The following is a 25024-nucleotide window of genomic DNA, read 5'->3' as shown; positions in this document are numbered from 1 at the left end:
GTCCATTATATTAGAAAATCACATGCGTTCTTCATAACAAACATAATTAATTATTTTAAGTCGTGAATATGTTCCGAATGTGCTGTTAATTATGATTGGTTTGCATTGTTCTAAAATTTAATAAGCCTTCAAAGTAAATAAGGTCATGACGAAATCTTTATAATCTTTGTGCTGACTGCGTGTGCTTATTCTTCGCTGACTTACACTTGCATTGTCATCGAAACTATTATGTTACCGAACATAGAACTATCCTAAACTTAAAAGTACGTACATGAGAAAATAACGAAACAATTTTATAGACGAGTTCCCCTAGGCAAGCTTCCGAAGATGCTGGCAGCGTTGCCGCTCTGAATAGCTAATCTGATTCCTTGCCTGAGGAAGCTTCCAGCTCTTTGGTCTCCTGTTGTCTATTAGTAGATCGCCTCTTTATCATTTTCTTATGAAGCTTTAAAGCGCTAGGACCCCACGGATCCAAGGGTCTCGATACCGAAACAAAGTCGTATTCGATGCCTAGACCCCTGTTTGTACCAAGTTTAAAGTCAATCCGAAAACTAGAAGTGTATGCTATTCGATATGCAACATTTTTACTTACACAATACAATGCTGTTTATCTAAGAAAGTTAAAAAAGCTTGCAACTGCGATCTGCCAAGCGACTTAACCCTACTGTACTGTACCGTAACAGTTAATGTAAAAATTCTTCAAAAATATGTATGTACAGTCACCTGCATTAATATCTGCCACAGAGGAGCGTTCAAAAATACCTGACACGTCCTACCGGCCTATTCTATTTGTAAACAAAGTCGTATCAGACATTTATGCACGCTTTGTTGTGTCAGATATTGGTGCTGGTGACTGTATTACACGTTCTATTTCTCTCTTAAGAGCGTTTATACCTGCTGAGCTGCCAACGTGGTATTTTTGTTAGTTTTTCTCGATTATTCCATAAAATTGTATGAGATTATTCGTGATAGACTTTTATATCCTTTAAAAACGAATTAATGAACGGTTTTTAAAGAAAATAAAAGTCTTTCACGAATAATTATTGGAGTAGACACATTAAGTTATATATTAAGAAGAGTTCCATCGGACCACATATTTAATTTTCATTATATTTTCATGGAATAATCGAGAAAAACGAACAAAAATGCAACGTTGCCAGCTCAGCAGGTATAAACGCTCTTGATCACGTTTCGACAGTTTATGAAAAGTATACCAATAAGGGTTTTGTGAAGGAAAAACTGTCGCTAGATGGCGTTAACCCCAAACGTGACACAAATGTCTGACAGACCTAAACCGCCATCTAGTAAATCGATATACCAGTGTTTGTGGGATGCTGGCTGATGGTTCATTATGGTATGCCTTGTTCAAGTGTTGACGCGACGCGTGCGCACCGTGGTGCTCCGCCTAGCGCCGCCGATACCCGTCGTCCCTGACGAGACGTTCGTCTAATGACTCCCGAACATTCCCGAACGCTTCCGATCTTGCCCGATTTTACTCGTATCTCGTATCTGCTATGCGCTTTGCGTAGGCATAAACGCAGTCCTTTGATTTATTTAGTTGACTTATTGATAAATTATACAATTTTACTGTATTAAATGTATGGACTTCAGAAGCGATTTCTATTTTTTATTTTATTTAGGCTGACATTTTGCTTCATTGAACATTATATAAAAATCCTCGCTTCGCTCGTTAAACTCTTTGTGTGACGCTTCGCTCGCTTGCCATTTTTTTTGCCAAACAGAAAAATAGTGCTTGTGAATTATTTTAAGTATCTGAAATTGTGCACAGCTCATTCGTTTATTTGGACGCCTTCCGCTACTCCGATGAACTCCTTGTATTTCATGCCGCAATACCTGTTGTGAAATTGTCTCTGTTTATTCCTACGAAATAAATAAAGACGACATCATAAATATCTATCGTATAAAATACGAGGGACATATCTGTAACTCGTGAAACAAGTCCTGAGTTTGCATTTCGACCTTATATGCTGTCTTTTCACTGCCATAATAGGTTTCTTAGTCGCCATCTGCGACACCGCGGGTCTGCGGGAATTTAATGAGATAAAAACTTCTGATTTTATAGATTCTATGCGAACAAGCTTCAATGGCAAAATTATATTTCTGGTAAACATAAGTGACGTCATAACTAACACTTGCGATGCCAAATTTGTCAGCTCATAAAAAAATACGTCACTGGACTGGTGTCATAATCCCTATCATTCCGGATTCTTTCTTCCTAACCAACCTCAAACTTGGTATTATACCGTCCCGCTCACGCTAGATAATAGTATTTAACAGTGTATGAGAGATGAAACGATAAGATTTAGAAGTTTAAAATATGCCTTCGCAGCGAATATTAGACGCTACGGTGCGGTAGTGAGAAAGTATTGTCAGCTCTTTCTGTCTTACGCTAATTGCCAACACTATTTTTTCTCTGTTATGATTCCAAATGCGTGAGTGAGTGAGTGAGTGAGTTGACAGATTTCGGCGCGATCAAAGTATGGCAAGGGCGTATCTAAACTTCTAAGTCTTAGGGCACGACACGACTTTCGTTAGAGCTTATTCTCAGTAGTTCCTTTGGCAGTACGAAAAGGAGAATTATTATTATGAAAGGATAGGAACTAAAGGTACTACTGCGAATAATCTTTTCGGAGTAGAGCTCCCCTGCGTTCGTAAGCTACATAGTGTAGTTAGCGCTAACAGTAGGCTGTCTGCAGCGTCGGCGGCGCTGTCCCGCTACCAGCCCAGCAAGACGCTCGCCGACACGTTCCAGCTCGGAGTGACGCGGCACGAGACGCGGAGCGAGCCCGCAGGTACGTAGCTCCAACTCTGTTATACACTAGCCAAATTAAAATCTTACCAGCCGATAAAAGAATTAAAATAAATAAAAAGGTAAGATATACAGGATGTAACATTCATATACCGGTCAGTACGGGAAAGTCTGAAACTATAAGACATACGAAGATCTCTTCTTAGGAACCATGTCATCGATTTGAATAAGAAGAAAAACTGCATTCATACATTTACAAAAAAAACTTTTACTCAGTTCGGGAATGGAACCCGGTCGTTTTGAAAAATAAAACATACATTATTCCTATTTCGATATCGGTAGTGAAGGTCATAAGCAATAAATGTTACTATGAAACACGATATCTAGAATGAATAAAAGGCATTGTGTTTCATGTTCTTTATTATGTAGTGTAAGTTTTATTTTCAAAACATCCGGGTTCTATTTCCGAGCTGAGTACAAGTTTTTAAAAATGTATGGTTGCAGTTTTTCTTGTTATTAAAATCAATGACATGGTTCCTAAGAACGGATCTTCGTATGTATGTATTATAGTTTCAGACTTTCCCATAATATGAATGTTACACCCTGTATACAAGAAATCAGTCGGTCAAATTAAACCGCCCTGCGTCATACCAGGCGTAAAGCGCAACGCACACAGAGGGCGTGTGCGGGTCGGGTCTTTTATAACGCGTGAGCGGCGCGGTTCGTTTTATTGACACAGAGAGCGATTCGGATCGGTGACCAGCCACATTTTTGGTATCAGCACTTCGATGTAAACTGCTAAATTCACTTGTGTACGTCGCACGCGGCATCCTTTGACAAGAGGTGGCGTGTGTCAAGGCAGCGCGATACAAACACCGCCCGTGTAATGTCGTTCATATACCGCCATGTGATTAGGCCGGTCGCGGTCCCTACCCGGCCCGCTACCGACCCGCATCCTTCGTCTGTGTGTGTTGGGCTTAAATGTGCCTAATGTAATTTACTTGTTGCACTGCCCCGATTAACCGCGATAGATCTTTGGCATTAGAAACGTCAAGACATCACCGAGAGCTTATTGTTTATTTGCCAAGAACAACAACTGATAATGCAAATCTTTTGAGGACATTATAATATGAACGTTTAAAAAAAAAACTGACGCACGCCCCTCTAATGCATCGCTACCTTCCCCCCTCTCCCCACATTGCATTACGTAATGCTTGAAAAAAAAAAATGCCTTGGACCATTTTGATTTTGATTTTTGTTTGCGCAGAGAGCGAGGCCGGCGCGGACGAGGGCGAGGCGCGGCCGTGCGCCGCGGACGCCGCGCGCTCGTGGAGCGAGGCGCGGACGCACGCCACCGACCTGCTGTTCTGGTGAGTGCCTGCCGGAGCTGCCGCCGCACCGTTGATCACCCGGGCCACTCCCTCCACCTCCCACCGCCCTACAAACCTACGGTCCCAGCCCTTCTCCCCGTTAGGCCCTGGTTTCTCTGGCCCGTCACACCGTGACGAAACAGTTCCAGGTTTGATTTTAGAGTTTTCTTTCTCCTATATCGCCGTACATACTAACTCCATCATCAGACCTTGAATAACGCCTAGGATCAAATACTCGTTAAGACAAATTAAGCGAACCTAAACTCGATATGGCTGTGTTGTTTTAGTACAGAGCGCCGTGAACCACCATCTGACTCCATCATCAGATCCTGAATACCATATATGATCAAAATACTCGTCAAAATAAATTAGACGAACCTTAATTCGATATGGCTGGGTAGTTTTAGTACAGAGCTCCGTCAACCACCCTCTGATTCCATCATCCATCAGACCTTGAATACCATCTAGGATCAAAGCACTCGTCAAGACAAATTAAACAAAGCTCAGCTCCATATGGCTGGGTAGTTTTAGTACAAAGCTCTGTCGACCACCTTTGGACTCCATCATCAGACCTTGAATACCATCTAGGATCAAAGTACTCGTCAAGACAAATTAAACAAACCTAAACTCGTTATGGCTGGGTTGTTTTAGTACAGAGCTCCGTCAACCACCTGATTCCATCATCAGACCTTGAATACCATCTAGGATCAAAGCACTCGTCAAGACAAATTAAACAAACCTAAGCTCCATATGGCTGGGTTGTTTTAGTACAGAGCTCCGTCAACCACCTTCTGACTCCATCATCAGACCTTGAATACCATCTAGGATCAAAGTACTCGTCAAGACAAATTAAACAAACCTAAACTCCATATGGCTGGGTTGTTTTAGTACAGAGCTCCGTCAAACACCCTCTGATTCCATCATCCATCAGACCTTGAATACCATCTAGGATCAAAGCACTCGTCAAGACAAATTAAACAAAGCTCAGCTCCATATGGCTGGGTAGTTTTAGTACAGAGCTCTGTCGACCACCTTTGGACTCCATCATCAGACCTTGAATACCATCTAGGATCAAAGTACTCGTCAAGACAAATTAAACAAACCTAAACTCCATATGGCTGGGTTGTTTTAGTACAGAGCTCCGTCAACCACCTTATTCCATCATCAGACCTTGAATACCATCTAGGATCAAAGCACTCGTCAAGACAAATTAAACAAACCTAAGCTCCATATGGCTGGGTTGTTTTAGTACAGAGCTCCGTCAACCACCTTCTGACTCCATCATCAAACCTTGAATACCATCTAGGATCAAAGTACTCGTCAAGACAAATTAAACGAACCTAAGCTCCATATGGCTCGGTAGTTTTAGTACAGAGCTCTGTCGACCACCTTTGGACTCCATCATCAGACCTTGAATACCATCTAGGATCAAAGTACTCGTCAAGACAAATTAAACAAACCTAAACTCGTTATGGCCGAGTTGTTTTAGTACAGAGCTCCGTCAACCACCTGATTCCATCATCAGACCTTGAATATCATCTAGGGATCAAAGCACTCGTCAAGACAAATTAAACAAACCTAAGCTCCATATGGCTGGGTTGTTTTAGTACAGAGCTCCGTCAACCACCTTCTGACTCCATCATCAGACCTTGAATACCATCTAGGATCAAAGTACTCGTCAAGACAAATTAAACAAACCTAAACTCCATATGGCTGGGTTGTTTTAGTACAGAGCTCCGTCAACCACCCTCTGACTCCATCATCAAACCTTGAATACCATCTAGGATCAAAGTACTCGTCAAGACAAATTAAACAAACCTAAACTCCGTATGGCTGGGTTGTTTTAGTACAGAGCTTCGTCAACCACCTTATTCCATCATCAGACCTTGAATACCATCTAGGATCAAAGCACTCGTCAAGACAAATTAAACAAACCTAAGCTCCATATGGCTGGGTTGTTTTAGTACAGAGCTCCGTCAACCACCTTCTGACTCCATCATCAAACCTTGAATACCATCTAGGATCAAAGCACTCGTCAAGACAAATTAAACAAACCTAAGCTCCATATGGCTGGGTTGTTTTAGTACAGAGCTCCGTCAACCACCCTCTGATTCCATCATCAGACCTTGAATACCATCTAGGATGAAAGCACTCGTCAAGACAAATTAAACAAACCTAAGCTCCATATGGCTGGGTAGTTTTAGTACAGAGCTCCGTCAACCACCTTCTGACTCCATCATCAAACCCTGAATACCATCGATGATCAAAATAACCGTCAAGATAAATTAAAAGAACCTAAACTCGATATGGCTGGGTACTTTTAGTACAGAGCTCTGTTAACCATCTTTTGACTCCATCAGACCTTGAATACCATCTAGGATAAAAGTACTCGTCAAGAAAAATTAAACGAACCTAAAGTCGATACGGCTGGGTTATTTTTGTACAGAGCTCCGATGGCCACCTTCTGACTCCATCATCAGATCAGCTCCATGTCATATAGCTTATATAAAAAAGTTTCTAATTGAAAAAGGTATCTAGGTACTTTGCCGTGATATCAGCGATCTTGCCGGCCAGAGATAAATTAAGAGCAGCCTAGCATTCGGACTAAATCTATTATAATCTACGTGGTTGAATGATACTGGCCTTTTGTATTCTTTGGGTAATTATAATGTTCTGAAATTTTGAATTTCGAAGTTCTGCATCGCGCCAACGAAATTTTTTACCGAGGCTATATATACCCCCGAGTATTTTACAGGGAGGCTGGTCGGGGAGGTGGGGGAACGGCGTCATCTGATATAAGTCATTACTGAATGGGCACCTGAATGTGTCATAGTCCCAGCAATTTAAAAGCGGCTGCGCCGCTTTTAGGGCTGTTGAGATGACATACTTAGGTCAAAGCGGTGCAGCCGCTTTGCCCATAGGGCGCCTGCGGCGCCCACGTTATAGCACATGATATTCATCAATAGTAGCGCCTTCATTGTTGGGCGCCTATGGCGCCTACATTAAGGCCGATATGGCAACAGTAACTTAAACTAGCAAAATTGCTTTTCATTTCTCCTGTTCGGAAAGTTTAATTTTCATGGGTAGATAGCCGGGTGGAAAATTGCGTTTTCATCTCTAGGGTGGAAAGTATTTTTTTTTTAATTTTTCGATTAGCCATGGAGTTGAAGATAATTCAGTTACGTCAATGACCACTTTTTTCACTTTTCGGCATGGCCATCTAGATGCACGTCGTGGCCAAGGAGCTTATATACAACACTGGAGGTTGAACGCCGAACATCCGTTTAAAACAAGAAATTTGATCCTTATTACGTCACGAACATATTCCATCTCTTTCTTTAGTTAGGTTAAGAAAGAGATGGAATATATAAATAAGTAATAAAGGTCAAACTTCAAAGCGTTCAACCTCCAGTTTTGTAGGTATATAAACTTCTTGGTAGTGACAAAACTCGATTTTTTTTTATACTCGGCCGAGGCAAGTGGCCAGGTCGAAAAGGTACCGTTGGAGGTTGGATATAAGTAAATTCAATTTACTGAATACTGAAATTCAATTTAATGATATTCTCATTTTTTTGTGCTATTTTACTTTCCTCACAGTCGAAATGAAAAGTAGAATGTCTAACTCGGGTGAAATTACCCATTTCCCCTCGAATTATTGGCGCTCTCACTTCGTTCGAGCGCCAGAAATATCTCAGGTGAAATGGATCACTTTCCACCCTTGGTTATCAATCTACTATTTACTCCGACCAACGAAGGTTTTGTAACCCGATTAATTCTCCCGCCTATGAAACCTGGCACATGATGAAAATAGGTAATACACATTATAATTATACAATAATCCAACAACTTTTTTTACGAGAAGTAAAGTATTATTTACCTAAATATGAAAATCGTTTAGCTCTCTGTGAAAATTTTCTCAGTCTGAAATTCTTTCTGTATACGTACCTATCTACTACTTAGAATATTAAAAGAATCCAATTGTTTTTCGACTTCAGAGATACCGCAAATTTAGCTTTTAACATTTTGCACTATAAGTTCCACTGAAAAATTACACTGCTGGTTTTTATTTTTTAATAATATATCCAATAGATTTCCCTTTACAATATTATAATTCTTATTTTTACGTAATTACGTCGTGTGAATAATTGGGTCAAAATTCTTTTCATTGCCTTGCTTTTGTCACCGAAAAAATGGCACGGACTTTTTTATATGGAACCTAGTGGCATTTTTAATTTTTCTCTAGTTAATAATTAGTTAACACGAAATAACAAACACTGGCTAAACATTTTTTTTTATTTCTTAATTAGAAGACATAAATAATATCGTGACAGAGTGGTCAGAAACAATGCAACGAAAAGAATTTTGACCCAATTGCTCAGGTAACTTTATTAGGTTTCTTAGTCAGGGATCGCTCTATTGTAATAGATTTTTCAATAATCCAATTGAAAGTCAACTAAATACCAAGTTTGAAGGGTTCCGTACCCAAAAAGTGCCAACGGGACCCTATTACTGAGACTCTGCTGTCTGTCTGTATGTATGTCTGTCAGTCTGTCTGTCCGTCTATCTGTCCGTCTGTCTGTCCGTCTGTCTGTCCGTCTGCCACAGGGCTCTCTCTGAAGCCGTAAAAGTTAGACACTTGAAATTTTCACAGATTATGTATTACTGTGGCCGCTATAACAACAAATACTAAAAATAAAATAAAGTTACAAATTAAAGGGGGTCGTTATACAAGAAACGTGTTTTTTTTTCAGCGTTTTTTGGTTGCTAGGCGTTTATTAGACTCTGTCGCCTTAGCAACGGGTAGCTATGTCGTTTGAATATTTACCTTTATGTTTGCGATTTTAATGATGTTTTATCTACATGCATATCATAACTTCCCTATTATATGTTCAGAAACGACTATCAAATGGCCTTTATTAAGAAATCTGGTATCTGCGGGTGCATCTTAATGTTCACATTAAAGTACAGTGCATCTTAATGTTTACATTAAAGTATCGGTAATACTTTTTTTAACAATGCATATCTGTACATATTGTAGAAAACTTATGACATGCATGTAGATAATAATTATTATTATAAATAAAACTTTAGTTTTTTATTATCTGTTTTATTTAAGCTTTGGTAGGTACTTCAAACTAGTTATCAGTAACACTAACTTAAAAATACAGGCCATATCTGAACATATTATGGAAAACTTATGATATGCATGTAGATAAAGTTATGTATGCGGCTATACATAATTAGGCATTAAAACAATCGTGTGATCTTATTATGAAACCACACTCGTGCTTTAATGCCTCTCATTATGCACCAGCCACATAAATAACTATTATAAAAGCTTCGATAGTATAATATAGTGACTGTCTGATTGAGTGGTTTATTCGTTTTTGTGCAAAATTAATAAAGCAATTTATGAACCACAAACCTCAATGAACTTTGATAAAGCGCTGGCCAAATCCACACCGTATTAATCACTATGTTTACCTATTGTTTTTTACACTAAAAAAAAACATACTAAGTATTTAACACTATTTACAGGGTTTATAATACAGTTTAAAATTTATTCACACTAGTCGAGCTTCTTATTATTTAATTACACTACATACGAAGTCCGCCGAATTTCCCGCGAATGAACAGAGTTGACAGATATTTTTTAGCCGCGCGCGGCAAGTTGCGGGCAATGGCTTCAGAAGCAAACAGCCAGAACCAAAGAGGATGAGAATACAAATTGTTTTTTCTTCGAAATACTTGCACAAGTGCTTACATTTCGGCGATATTTTTAGAAGCTTTTCTTTAGTTTGTCCTGTTTGTTTATTTGTTTATTTATTGTTTGTTTGGGTCAAATCTTGGAAGCTAAATTTGACCCACTTCCAGTGGTCCAATCGACTTGAAATTTGGCATACTTATGTAAATTTGGTGACAAAACAATAATCTGGTAGTGACATCTTGGTGGTCCTGCCAGGATCGTCTCTGCAGGAGGGAACTCCTCAATAGTTAATAGTACCGACTTGAAATTTGGTACAGATATGTAGTTTAGACGACAGTGCAAGTACAGTGAACAAAAAGTACATTCGGGAAAAAAGCTTGTATTAAAAATGATATTTTTAAGAAAAACTTATTACAAGCATTATATTTATTTGCAGTGTACCTAATGTAACTATGTTTGCTCGGGTGGAATCTTTCAACTCAAATTTAAAGTGGATATCTTCAACCGATTGAGCTGAAATTTTAAACGCATGTATAAATCCGATGACAATGCAATATTATTATAACATGGAGTTGATCTGATGATAAAGCTAGCGGGTGACCATATGAACTCTGTGATATACGACACGACCGCATCGAGTTTGGACTCGTTTGTCGTCTTGACGAGTACTTTGGTAACCAGGGGCATAAAGTACAGTCAGCAAAAAAAACTTATATTAGAAGAATTTTAAGAAAAACTTTTACTGAACTGTTTACGGAACCCTTCATATACGAGTCCGACTCGCACTTGACCATTTTGTTATTATAATATCAATAATTGCTAATACTAAGGATTCCCGCCGTTTAGCAGCGACCAAAGCGTAGCAGCTAAAGTAACGAAAAGTATGGGACATCACAGGAAAATTGACTTTATTACAGACCGTATAAGGTCCAATGATCCAGTTAGCTAATAGTCCTCTTTTGATACAATTTGAACGTCGTCGTTCCATTTTCAGTCTCATGGTGCAAAATCCACATGTCATTGCTTTTTTAAGTAATAAAAACTCTTTTATAATGTAATAATACTGGCAATTTCGAGCCATGTTTAAAAATAAATCCGTTAATTCGGAATTCTGACAGTTTAGATAAAACATGCGAAAAAAGCCGTCAAGATCCAAATGAAAGAGATGAAACGATCATTGACAAGTTGGCACTCTTCTCGATGATTGTCAAAAACAACAAGTTCGAAGTTCGAAGAGATGATCTTATGATAATATACGTGTTACTTTATTTCGCACTCAACCCGAATGAAACCTTATACCATTTAAAAGAAAGCTCAATTTTCTAATGTGTCCCATAATTTTGATTATTTTTGCTGCTACGCTACCAGTGGTGATGTGGAATAAGTGTGACAGTAATGTCGGTTCGGAGCTACGTAAAAAATACTCTATTATTGTATTTCACGGATACCCAGAAGATCCTAAAAATAAAGGTAAGTACGAAATCGACAGAGCATTTAAGAGGCGAAAACAACAAACGCCGAATTAACTGCACAGAAATATTATTTGCTGACAAAATGGTTATTTCAGAAACTAATATGATGTTTTATTTCGAAATATACCTACCTACTTTCTTGTTACATAGGTAATGAAAAACTCTCTACTGACATGCGACTACCTTTTGTCACAATTTCAACCTTACGTGAGTGGTAATAAAAACGTATCGCTGACTTTAGCCCGGGAACTACATCTCGTCTGCGTATAGTATAAGTATAATGAATGTTTGAAAAATTGTTGGATAATTTATAAATCTGTTTTAATATATAATCAAATGACCAATACATTTACAAGAAATTACGTAATTAAGCAAAAATAAAAAAAAAACCTGTTTCCAAATGAAAAACTTTTAGATAACTGAGAAGAGCTATGTATTTGAATATATAAAAGCATATTAAAAAATAAAAATCAGCAGAGCAATTTTTCAGTTGAAGTTACAGTGCAAAATGTTAAAAGTTAAATTTGCGATAAGTATCTCTAAAGTCGAAAAACAATTGGATTCTTTTACATAAGTATTCTAAGTAGTACATAGGTACGTATACAGAAAGAATTTCAAACTGAGGAATTTTTCACAGAGAGCTATAAACGATTTTCATATTTACGTAAAAATACCTAACTTCTCGTAAAAAAAGTTGTTGGATTATTGTATAATTATAATCTGTTTTCATCATGTGCCAAGTTACATAGGCGGGAGAATTTTTCGTAAGTCTCCATACAACAAATCTTCTCGTAGACTAGAGTATTTAGTTTTTTGGCACAGCAGGCGCCATGTTACAGAGCGCGTTAAACAAGGCAATAAAAGCGGCCCTGCTTTTATACCCAGGCGCCTGCAGCGCCTGCGTTACAGTGGAATTAGCTAAAGTAACTTAAAACAGCGCAGCCGCTTCAATTATTGGGCAAGATAAGGCGGGGCTGTGCCCTAAGACCTAAGTAATATATCACGTGGCACACGCACATTTAAGGAAACTTGATTATCTAAATCGATTTCAGTATTCTTTTTTCGAATGTTTTTTATTATATTACTCAGTTCCGTAACATAATGAAAATTTACTATGGGTTATTATGTTACTGAATTTGCACCATAGAGAATAGAACTTGGAACAAACTTATAACGTTAGTTATTATTGTATAAGTTTTGACCATATAATTGACATATTATACATACATATACTACATAGGAGTAGAAAAAATACTATAATTTAACTTCATAATATATCATCCGTAGGACGTCCACTGTTGGACATAGCCCCCCCCCCCATAGACCTCCAGTTGCTTCGGTCGGAAGCGGCCTGCATCCACCGTGATCCCGCAGCTTTAACCAGGTCATACGTCTTTCACGCTCTTGGCCAGTTTTTTAGCATAATCTCGTATCGCATTAAATCGCATGGTATCGTTTGGCATAACTATCCTATCATTCGTATCGCATAAGCTCGTTTTACGAAACACATATTAGGTACCTACACATCTTGTTGTAATGCTGGAAGTCTCGCTGATGGATGTCTAAGCGAGGTGTAAGAATCCTAATCCTCTACCATCCTTTATTAATTAAAGATGTGAAAGTTTGAAAGTGCGTGCCTGTGTTTGTTACAACTTCACGTTAAACCGGCTGGACGGATTTGTATGAAATTTGATAGCTGCTAATTACTGTGTTTTAACTTTGTTTGTAAAATGGAGTAGGTACTTACGAGTGTTTTACCTATATATTATACAAGTACAAGTGGGTAAATATACTCCGGGAAATATGAATCGATCATTTGGAACTATATGACTGTAGATGTATTAGAAATCCTGAAATTCAGTAAGTTAAAACGCAGTTATGTTCCATGTTGTGCTAGCTTAAAATGCAGAACTCTTTACGTGCCAATAAACGAAAGCGAATCAGAAAGATACCAAATTACCCATTTTTTTTTTACATTTACACCATTTTCGATTACCTACTTCGTTCTCCATTACAAAGGCAGGTATTACGTAGATACAGAAAAATACCTTTGTTTAGTACACAGAAGCCGTGGTGGCGTAGTGGTTTGACCTATCGCCTTTCAAGCAGAGGTTCGTGGGTTCAAATCCCGGCACGCACCTCTGAGTTTTTCGAAATTCATGTGCGAAATTACATTTGAAATATACCACGAGCTTTACGGTGAAGGCAAACATCGTGAGGAAACCTGCACACGCCTGTGAAGTAATTCAATGGTATGTGAAGTTCCCGATCCGCACTGGACCCGCGTAGTAACTACGGCCCAAGCCCTCTCTTTCAGAGAGGAGGCCTGTGCCCAGCAGTGAGACGCAAATAGGCTGGGATGAGTACACAGAGTATAGCTTTGCCTTTTTAAGACTAGGTCAATTGCCCTCTCATATTTATTTGTGTATTAATTCAACTCTTCTTCGTTTACAGAAAGAGCTGTCATCGCTACAGTCACCGACTTTATAACGACATTTTGTAATGCGACAAAAACTGTGCGAGCGGGTTGTGGACTTGGCGCGACTCCTACGACGCTCGCAGTGTTTTAATGTTGGAGAATGTTGGTGGCATTTCGTGCTACGATATCGCGGCTTTATTAAGCGATGCTGGCGGTTTGGTGAACTTTTTATTAGTCCAAACGGCTTCAGCCCGTATAAACCGCTCTCCAAAGGTGCATTTGCCGCAAAATTTACATTCCCAAAACATGAACTCTCTTTTTGAGAGTTGCACTTTTATTAAAAAAATAAATAAAGCGACAACTTAGAGTCCGCGTAAAGTACTACAGCGCTGGGAAACAGCCATTTAATAAAAGGCCTCACGTTTTGAGACAGTGCACTTTCTAAGAAAGTGTTGTTATTAAGTGCACCTTTGGAGAGTTAATTTCTGTGGTTTTGAGAGGCAAGGCAGGGCCAGCCGCGCTGAGCCGTGGCTGTGATGTAAAGCTTTCTTTAGGTTAATATTAAAATCGAGCTCAAGACGCCGTGAGCGAGCGAAGACGTAATAAATCCATTGACATTCATGACAATTTTACACTTTGAAATGTATTTATAGACTTATATAGCGCTTGTGACGGCAGCCGCGACATAATAGCTACTGTAGAACAGTTGCGACACCCGCGTTTCAAAGCTGGATCACCAGCCGCAGCTGGTTCACCGCCGGCGGTGCTAGTGACAAGCGACTGTCAACTGAATAAGAAACATTTATTTTATGACTAATATCAATAGGAAGTAACAAATATTCCAATAACTATCTAAATCCGTTTACTGCTAAAGAGAATACGATCTTAGGGGGTTAAAATGCGGTTAACCGAGCGGTCCCTGTCTCTTCAAGCCACACTTTGAAGAGATATAGCACGCTAAAACCGAGTGGCTAACCGCATAGTGCGTACGTAGCTTTAAATTCGTCGTCAGCTGTGTGGCCTAAACTATTACTTACAACTACTGTGACTTACAAGCAGAGCGTGAAAAGGATGATATTAATATGGATACACCCTGATAATAGGTAAATATTATTTAAGCAAAACAAAACTATTCATATTCTGTTAAACTAAAATGACAATACATTGCAAAACTAGTACTGAATAAACTTTGAAATTTATTCTAAAGTTTCTACATAATTTTAATTCACTTATGTTCGTTTTAACGGCGTCGTAAAGCTTTTAGTAGAAAAGCAGTCTAGTTAAAATAATTTCGCTAGTATAATAAAATTAGGTACATACAGATGGGACTTCTAGCATTAAATGACATGGCCGTGTGTACAGTCGAACAAATTGATTCATGTACAAGGGTGGTACCTTTTAATAATCAATTTGACTATGATCTTGACTAAAATATGGGATGCCAACATGACTTTAGTAGCACTAAGCTTCCACCGGTACATGATTCATTTTGCTCGTCTATACATTCTCAAAACGTTCAAAATATAAAAAGATTGCTGCACTCAGAAGTGACCATTAATTTTTAATCGTTTGGTAAATGTGATTATATTCGATAAGAAAAAAAATGGTTATAGGGTAAGTTAGGCTACGTTTCCACCAGAGATGTGCGAGGATGTGTTGCGAGAAACGCTACGTTTGCTTAAGGCCTATTTACATTATACAACTTTCTTGTATACTTACTCCATGCAATAAAATTGAAGCAAAAAAATTGCTCAGTCCAAACCTAATGTGATATTCTTGCATAGCAAGCAACCTGAATTCAATAACTGTCATATGTATGTAAACGGAGGCCTACAGTTAATTGAATGCAAGCATGGCCGCTCCATCTTCATTCCGAAAATCTTCAATCCTGTGAGTGTTGTGCTCTAGTGATGTAACGAATGTAATTTTTTGAACATTCGCGAATGCGAATGCGAATGCGAATATTCAGTTTTTCGTCTTGGCGCCAAATTGTCTATGGCAGTCTCGTTCGAACGAAGTGCGTTTCGTTTGTTACTTTGTTCCGAGAATTACCCAGTTTATACGAACGCATCGCGAAGTAAATAAATAAATAATACCAAATGATTAACTGAAGACTGATAATGTGATTAGGTAATTTTTTTTAGCTATAAAAAACATAAAAATTGATTTTATTAACCTATCTTTTATCTAATAATTGTATTTTTTTCTGATATTCATATTCGCAAAACATTCGCAGAAATTTTGCGAATGCGAATGCGAATATTCGTTACATCACTAGTGTGCTCATTGTTGCTGCGATATTAACGACGGTATTAGTTACAGCCGGAACTTTACTCAGCGGCACAAAATTTGGCCCACTCTACATTCAATGAGGGCTATCGTTTTTTGTCTCACTAGATGGCGCACTGTTGCGTGAGGTTTTTAAGTATGGCTTTCAAAGTCTATTATTACGGGCGTGAAAACAAAGTTTTGATTAAAATCATATTGTATACACCTTAAAATCGTACCATAAAAATATCGAGCATGCCACAGTGTTGCATAGTCCCCGTTTTGTTCGGAAAAAAGGGAGGACAAAGGTTTCCGAAAGACAAAACTGTCTCAAAACACAGACATTCATTGCCCCGGAACGCATATTTGCCATAATTAATTTCAGATGTTGCAAAGTATTCACAAAATTATTCTAATTATAAATAAACCCGCATAGCTCACCCAAAAACTATGAGATTTGACATTTCGGAGACCTCACGCTACACTAGCGCCTCTATTGGCGAATTCATGCGCGATAGCCCTCATTACCGATTACTGCATACATTTGAGGGCCATTTTTTGCCGCTCAGTATATAATATGATATCAGTACTACCGGATCCAGTACCCATAGAATTTTTATCCTTCTGCTTCTCACTTTGATACTGCGTTTTTAAAGCTCTTAATTTTGACTAAAACTTTCTTCTGTTTTTTTTATTCTTATTTTCAGTGTCCCTTGCTCGCGTGTAAACACTTGGGTGAAATTCTTGAATTGAATACCTTCTATAATTGCAACAAAAAAAATTATACAATTATTGCCGATTATTGTACAAGAAACTTACATAATGTAAATAGCCCACAGATATAGATTACGCAAATGCATCTACTTCGCGTGTCCGAACCCCGACCAAACGTCGGGTTGGCCCCATACAAAGACTGACCGCTAACTGACTAATCATGACTAGTGACTGACTCGAGCCCCACGGCGCGGGCGGGCGGCGCATTTGAATAGATTTTGCGCGGACATCGGGGATTTCACATCGCTAATTCGCTCTTGAGACGTCACAGTAGATATAAAAAAGTGACACGGTTGGTTTCATATATATAGATGATGAGGTGTTTGTGTTATCTAGTGTAATCTATATCTGTGAAATAGCCCTTTATCCTCGCACATCACAGCTCTAGTGGAAACAGTTGAGCGGAGCGAGGACAAGTAAATGAAGTGTTTCTATTGGTTCATGAAAACACATTCTTCGTAACACATACTCGCACATCTCTGGTGGAAACTCAGCCTTAAAGTAAAACTATTGATGACTAAGACTGACTACCTGTTTTGGGAATATAAATTTGTATTGCTTTTTTCTAGAAACTCCCAAATGTTTATGGAATGAATTTTTGCCACAATAATGTTTGGGGATCTATATATCAAAACAGTTTTTTTAAGAAACTCTGTCACTGTTGTCTTTTGGACAACGGGACAGAATAACAAACAAGAAAAAGTTGATCGACCCAAAAATGATACGTATGATAACAGAACGTTTTAAAAGTAAATAACTAAAATTCTCTTTAGTAAAATTGAAAATTCAACTTTTCGTAGAAAGGCAATTAAGAAGGTCGATTGGTAACTTCTCCCTGTATTTTTTACTCTTTTTCTATACAACATTTAGATCTAGAGAGATTTAAAAGACATACGAAGATCTTAAGAAACCAAGATCTTAACCATGTCATCGATATTAATAACAAGAAAAACTGCATTCATACATTTAAAAACCTGTAGTTCGGAAATCAAAACCGGTCGTTGTGAAAAATAAAACTTTCATTATTTCTATTTGCATATCGATAGTGTAGGTCATAAGCAATAAATGTTACTATGAAGCAAGGAGTATGGAAGAATAAAATGCATTATATTTCATATTTTTTATAATGTTTTATTTTTAAAATCGTCCGGGTTCGATTCCCGAGCTGAGTACAATTTTTTTTAAATGTTAGAATGCAGTTTTTCTTGTTATTAAAATCGATGACATGGTTCCTAAGAACAGATCTCATATGAAAATGAAATGGAAACATGAAATATTAAGAAAATCAACTTTGTTTCCGTACTTTTGGCCTGGGGTGTATATATTGATTAAAGAGGTAGATATGTTATTAACTTATTAACGCGCCGAAAATGAAGCATCAGAAAAGGACAACCGTATGCCTTTCGTAACGAGAGCGAAAAGGAAATAAAGCGTGTGCTGCCACAGCGTTCGGAACAACCGTCCAAGTAAAGTCTGAAACAATCAATTATAGCTTTAGCTCTCTAAGCTCGCTCGCGGTGACCAAATGTAATCAAATTGAACTTTTATAAAACTTTTGACATGTATTTATATTTTAATTTATGAGACTTGGCGAATTATTGTCGCTTTATACAATGATAATGTTGAAATGTAAGTACTGGCTCTTTTGGGCGTGTGTGCGCAGTCTTATTGTACCGAAGGGGTTAGTATCGAATCGTCTACGTAACAAAATGTCCAGCGACGCAAATCCACCCAGAAGCGAAATGTCATTCGGCAACGAGGTTTCCTTGACAGGCGGAATATCGCTAGAGGCGTTAGTATTGTCCGTATTTTACTATTTAGGCATCATCGGAAAATGGTGAATTCATAAAATGGACAGTGCTTCATGGACCAACTGGAGTCGTGGATATTTTGATACATAGAAGGTTGAAATCCACACTGAACTTGTAACGTGATATATATGTGGCGTGATTTCAACTATTACTACCGCTCGTTGTGTTCCTTCGGTTCTATAGATACGCACTCCAAGAGCCAGCCGGCCGTCTTATTTATAGTTGCTAACGTATTTGACGCATTCCTCATCATTCCTGTATTAAAAAGTTATTAAAGACTCGCGACCCCATTGCCATCTTACTGGACACAGCTAAGGGCGCTTATGCGCACCAGGCCCGGACCGGAAAAAATGGCCCGGAATGGCGAAAAGTAAAATGTCGGACGGTAAAATTACGAATGTATAGGACACAAACTAGTATGTAAATTTATATCGGACATGGCACGCCATAAATTTACATACTAGTTTGTGCTCTGTACAGTCGCCATCAGATGTTTCAGAGCAGCCAAGGTGCTCAAAAATATCGGTACATACACTCTATTATTAAGGTTGAGAGTTAATGTATCGATATTTTTGACCACCAATAATTTTACAGTCCGATATTTTACTTTTCCCCATTCCGGGCCGTTTTCTTTCCGTTCCGGTACTGGTAGTGCACAAGCGCCCGTAAGCATAGTATAAACTGTGTCGTATTTAAGATTCATAAACTATAAATAAATTATATTATTATTATTTAAGCTCTCGTTTTAAATATCTGGTTTATAAAACTACAAAATTAAATGGTTCAGCTCACGATTATAAGTCGGGAACGGTCCTACTAGTTTCGATATTTTCGGTGGGACTTTTTCGAGATAAAAAGAGGTTTTTTTTGTTATAATCAGCGGTACCCCCTGTTAGAACGAAAATATGAATAAATATAATTGTTTACAACTTTTAACATTCCGCGTCTATAATCTGTTTTTTCTTATATGATTCATATGACAGATGCCAAACTGACGCAACTAGAGCCGCTCTTATTGTTAAACTCAAACTCAAACTCACAACATTTATTGACAAGAAACACAAACAGTTACGCAAACTATCAATAGTTTTGCAAGTCCCTACTCGTAGTTCTAAGTGTCAACAGCATTATCAAACGCTACGCTATGGAACTGAAAGTCATGTTTGAATTATAAAATATAATTTATTCATCACCTGGAGTGTCATTTTCCGATTCTGAAGAAAAAAACTTTGCAAATTATTAATATAAATAAATAAAAGAAATGAATAAATATCATGGGACACTTGACACCAATTGACCTAGTAGCACACTAAGCAAAGCTTGTACTATATATGTTTGTTATTTTACCGCTTTTAATTGTACCGATAACCCTTACTTTTAGCAAGGCCTATTGAAACAACATTGTAAAAACATTCATTAAGAAAGTAAGTTAATATATTTTTCACCTCAGCACCTCAAACAGGCAGGTTTTGTTATGAGAAATCGCATTTTGCTCACTCCGTGAGACAAAGTAACTTTTAATTCCTTTTTTTTTAATGCTGAGTACAGTGTTGGGTCTACTCACTGAATTCCAAATATTTGAACTTTACTTTGATCTGTCATTTCACTTCAACACGAAAAATGCGAGATATAGGATCAAATGTGTTGATTAAAATCCTAAATTAAATTTATGGTATTAAAAATATATCGATACCTAATAAATTACATGACAACGAAATATTTGCAAAATGTAAACTTTCCCGATCTTTTAATAAAGTATGCAACCTCGTTGCACAAAAGCCGCTTCTCTTGTTTTTTTTTATGAAAGGATTTCCGTATACTGCCTCTACAGTTGGAATAAATATTTGTTAAATTGAATGAATATGTAACAAATCTGTAATAGAAATCTTAATAAAATCATATTTAAGGGTTTAATAACAGTTATAATAAATTATACCTTTATTGTTCAACCTTTTTAATGACCGCAAGATGAGGCTTTTTGCAGTATTAAAAAATAAGTATGACATTTTACAAGAAGTTGTAAGTTTAAATTACAATGCATGTTATGAGTATGAGATTTGTATTGTACCTACTGGACACTTTTTTATGGTTTTAAATGTGATTATTATATCTGTTTCTTAATAATCGGATTATATTTAAACAGGTAGGTATATGTGGTTTTATTCTTGTAACATTTAAATTATGTTCTCGCTGCTGAGGTGAAAAATTGTATGTGTCACACGAGACCAAAGTTTTTTTGCATCTCGTGTGTTTGAATCCCTTGCTGATCTTAGGATTCTAACCCAGAATCACTCGCTCACGCTCGTGATTCAATTATAGAATCCTTCGCTTACTCGGGATTCAAAATCAACACTCGCAACAAAAATCTACTTTGCTCTCTTGTTGCACAAATAACTATTATTACATAGGACTTTATTAGTAAATTTGAGTTCAAATATTCGAACAATCAGCTGTTTTAAGATTATTTCATTTTTTTTTTCATATATTATCTGTTTTGGAAAACATAGTTACCGCCTTACGAAGCTGCATATTAAATTATCATGTGTCATTTAAATCATGTAAGAAAAAACAGAGTATAAATAAATTTTTGGTAAAAAAAAAACATTTTTGAAAACGCGTCAAAGTTGTGCTAAAAAGTGTCACACGGCGTCACGTCACGCGAAGCTGGTTATCTTCTTCATTATTTTATGTCATCACATCACCTTTTAAGCGAAAAAATGGCATTTAATTTTTTACGTCTGATGTCAAATCCACAAGGTAAAATTATACTACTCCTTATCTATTATAATGTAAATATATCATGCTTGGTTTAATTATAAACAAGTAAATGTTGCTATTGACTTTTTAAATTAAAATACCGCAATTTTGACGACGATGATGGTGGATGATGCTATAGTTACTAGAAACGGTACGTTTTCTGACGTGTTATTTAATTTATAAAGTCCATAGGGAATGTTAAACTGCAACGTGTTGTGGACCATATTGCCGACGATACAATTCTGAGGATCGGCCCGTTTTTTAACTAACTGCAAACCAGGTAGTTCTCAATTGGGTTGCTTCATATTTTTATAATTCCTTAGAACTCTGTTATTCATGAACTGATTTGGAACATTCTATTGTTGGTATTTCCCGTTTAAACTGAGAGAAAAAATGTCACCCGCAATGTTTTTTTAACTTGTATCTCATAATTTAACCTTTTCGCCGCACGTCAAATACAAAAGACGTCATCCATAAATAATCTTAACACAATTGAACGAAGGTTGCTTTTACAATGAAGTAATGGACGTATATATAGGTCGTTGGCGTCGAAAAGATTAAGATATAATATAATTTAAACCAGAGGCCGTTCTGCCTAACGCGCTCGCGATCGCATTCGCTGTATCTTTCTACCCTCATCTCGTACCGTGTGACAGAAAGCAATAGCGAAGACGGTTGTTTCTGAGTGCTTTTGACGATAGTGCCTCGGGTGGTGATGTGACAGGGACTGAACGGGGGGGGGGGATGGTCGGCAATACTGGCCACGAGAGGCCCAGGCCTCTGCAAGTGCCTGTACCCTAGGGCTCGCATTTATTAATGTATATTGATATGATAGCTGTAGCAAACTGACTGGTTTATATGTACTTAGGGTAAAGTTCGCTTACAACAGGCTACTGATATAATCATTTGCTCAACTATAGCGAAGGAAGGGTTATGTTTAAAAAAAGAGAATCCAGTCACTAGCGGAGTGCATGAAAAGGTTCTTAACCTCTGGTATGCTCCGAATTTAACGCTTTCTTTTTGTATTTTTATTAAAATCAGCAGAATTTGTGCTTTTTTTGTTCCTGCATACGAGGGGTTAAGAATAATAAACGCGAACTCAGAAATAATGTACGCCTGTTGTTGGATGTCAAATAGAAACTATCGGCTTAAGGTGCGGACATACTGTTTGAAACTCGACGCCATGCCACGCTTGCACACGCCATCCAACGCGTGTCAGTACTAATCAGTCCCATAAATTCGTTATGGTCAGGGGCAGATAGAAATCAGAATCAGAATATTTTATTCGTTTACATAAGTACATTAGTACTGATCTTGCGTCGGACGTCGAACTGCGTCGAACGGCGTAGAGTGGCGTCGGGTTTTAGTAGTATGTTTCATTTATTGACATCAACATCACTGCTAGTGTCACAGTGATCGTCATATAATGACACAAATTTTTTGTGTATTTCCCGACACACCGATTGTGATTATAACGTTCCCCGCCCTGATTTATGTGCTGCAATATGTTTTGAAGACATTACCCTGATCTGCGCCGTAGTCGGGCTTAAACTTAGTTATTTTAGTTTACAAGTCAGTTTTTTAATGTATTTAGTTTTAGTTTAGCTTCGGCACACTTTAAGAGTGTCGTAATATAATCTAGAGCTCTGACGTACACCGCGGGCTGTAATACGACAACACGCGATTTGTTATTGTTTTGTTACTGTAGCGAAACTAAACTGTGCAATTATGTAACGTTTTGGCAAGAGAAATTCTATTGGAAATGTGGCATGTCGAAACATGATAGTGAATCATTTATGAATTGTTATCAGAATTCGGGAGATCGGCACTTCTTAGCCCCTTATATGTTTAGGCGCTCATCAGTGCCAAATTTAAGGCTATCTTTTTGTATTTTTTTTTAATCAGAACAACTTTTGCTTTTTAAAACTGATGAGAGTAGAATTCAGTACTTTTTTAGTCCAAATGAAGTCCTCTTTCAGCAAAATTTTCTATGTGCAATATTTAAGATACTTTCCCTCCATGTGGCATAGCCGTAGCCGTGGGACACCCTATTTATATTAGTAAAGGTGGCCACTCCGGTACGCCATCCAGTTACTATATGCTTCGATAAACCACAGTTTGAGATTATACTCACTCAATTCTGACAGTTCAAGTCGACAGGCGCAATTGTGTCTTTAACGCATTCACTGCCGCCGACGCACATATGCGTTTTTGGAATTCACCCAGTGCCGCTGTCTTAATTATTCATACATTTTGAACGCACATGTCAAAGTTAAGGGACAGTGAATGCGTTAAATTATTTTGTTTATTATTAAATAAGTATTCTTATTTTTAGGTTATGAAATCTAATTTCAATGATTGTTGGGCACTTCAGCGTAAAATGTTTCGTTTACCGTGATTTATTAAATCTATAAGGGTGGACTCATCTTAGATGTTAAAATTTATGTTATTGTATAATTTCGAAATTCCACAAATAATTTAATCTGTACATATACAGTTGGCGTCGTCATTGAAATGGATGCTTGGAAGCAATAGATGCAGTGAATCATGTTTTGCCATTTTTGTCGGAAATATCCGTGTTTATCTTGCTATCTCAACTAGCTTACTGAAGTTTACTGAAGCTGATTGAGAAAGCAAGATAAATGGGTCAATCAACTTTACAGTGTTGTTATTCTGTCCCGTAACTCAGGGGACACCAGTGATGCAATGTAGGAGATGAGCCATGAAGGAATTGCCTTAAAACTGGCAAAACCCCATAAAATCATACTTTTAATATAGGTAGAGAGGTAGAGTCATTCACGATGCCGCGTGCCGTAGTTCTTAGTACAATGACATTAATGTCTACTTTTGACAAAATCACTTGTGTTCGTGGACGGCACTAGGTACCTATAAGTAAATCAGAAGACGTCACCATGGCAACAACGTACACTAAAAAGTTGATTGACCCTAAAACATTTAATTTTCTCAAAAACGGGCGCTGAAATGTTCAAGATCAGTTTTAGTTTTAAAACTTTGCCTCCTACGGCCCGGTGTCCCATAGGGCTTATTGTAATGTGACATCGGACTGTCATAAGTGACATGAAATTTCGTGTTCATAAAACAAAAAATTGACTTGGGCTGCAGGAGACTAGTGTGCTATTTAAGTAGAAGAAAACAAGCCCGCGGTGTTTGAGGCCGCCCTAGAGCCGCGACTTGCCAATGCCTAGTGTAGCATATTATGACATAATGTATTTTACTGTATTACTATACTCGTATTTCAACTACAGCGGCGCCTTTGCCGTGAACAACATAATGACAGTTCAATAAATAAACGTACCTAATGTAAGATTCGGTTTTATTTTTATTTTCATTCGACAACTACATAGTGTTTTAAGGGCTCCACACATGGTAAGGATAATCGTTTCGATCAATCGGACGAGAATCGTGGCGATCGGTCGCTTCGAAATTGCCAGCCAATACCTAGTTTTTGCGACAGTTTTTTCTTTACTTACCTCCTTCATGTAACAAACCCTTATCTAGAAGAACCATACATCATACTGTGTCACGCAATAACTAAGACTAAACAATAACTATAGATGTCTATTATAATAATCTACTCTATTCCCCATAAGGCTGCGATTCTACCAAAAATGTGGGCGGATGACAATATGTTGCGAGGAAGTTGTTTTTCGTGAAC

General features: G+C 37.7%; 1 pseudogene; it reads left to right on the top strand.

The window, feature by feature from the left end:
- The window catches only part of LOC141441517 (uncharacterized), an 81616-nt pseudogene extending 56943 nt beyond the window's left edge, over positions 1 to 24673 (top strand).
- Positions 24674 to 25024: the final 351 nt, after the last annotated feature.

Source organism: Choristoneura fumiferana, chromosome Z (assembly GCF_025370935.1).
Source record: "Choristoneura fumiferana chromosome Z, NRCan_CFum_1, whole genome shotgun sequence".
In the NCBI taxonomy this organism is placed as follows: Eukaryota; Metazoa; Arthropoda; class Insecta; order Lepidoptera; family Tortricidae; genus Choristoneura; species Choristoneura fumiferana.
This window is presented reverse-complemented; position numbering and strand designations above follow the sequence as displayed.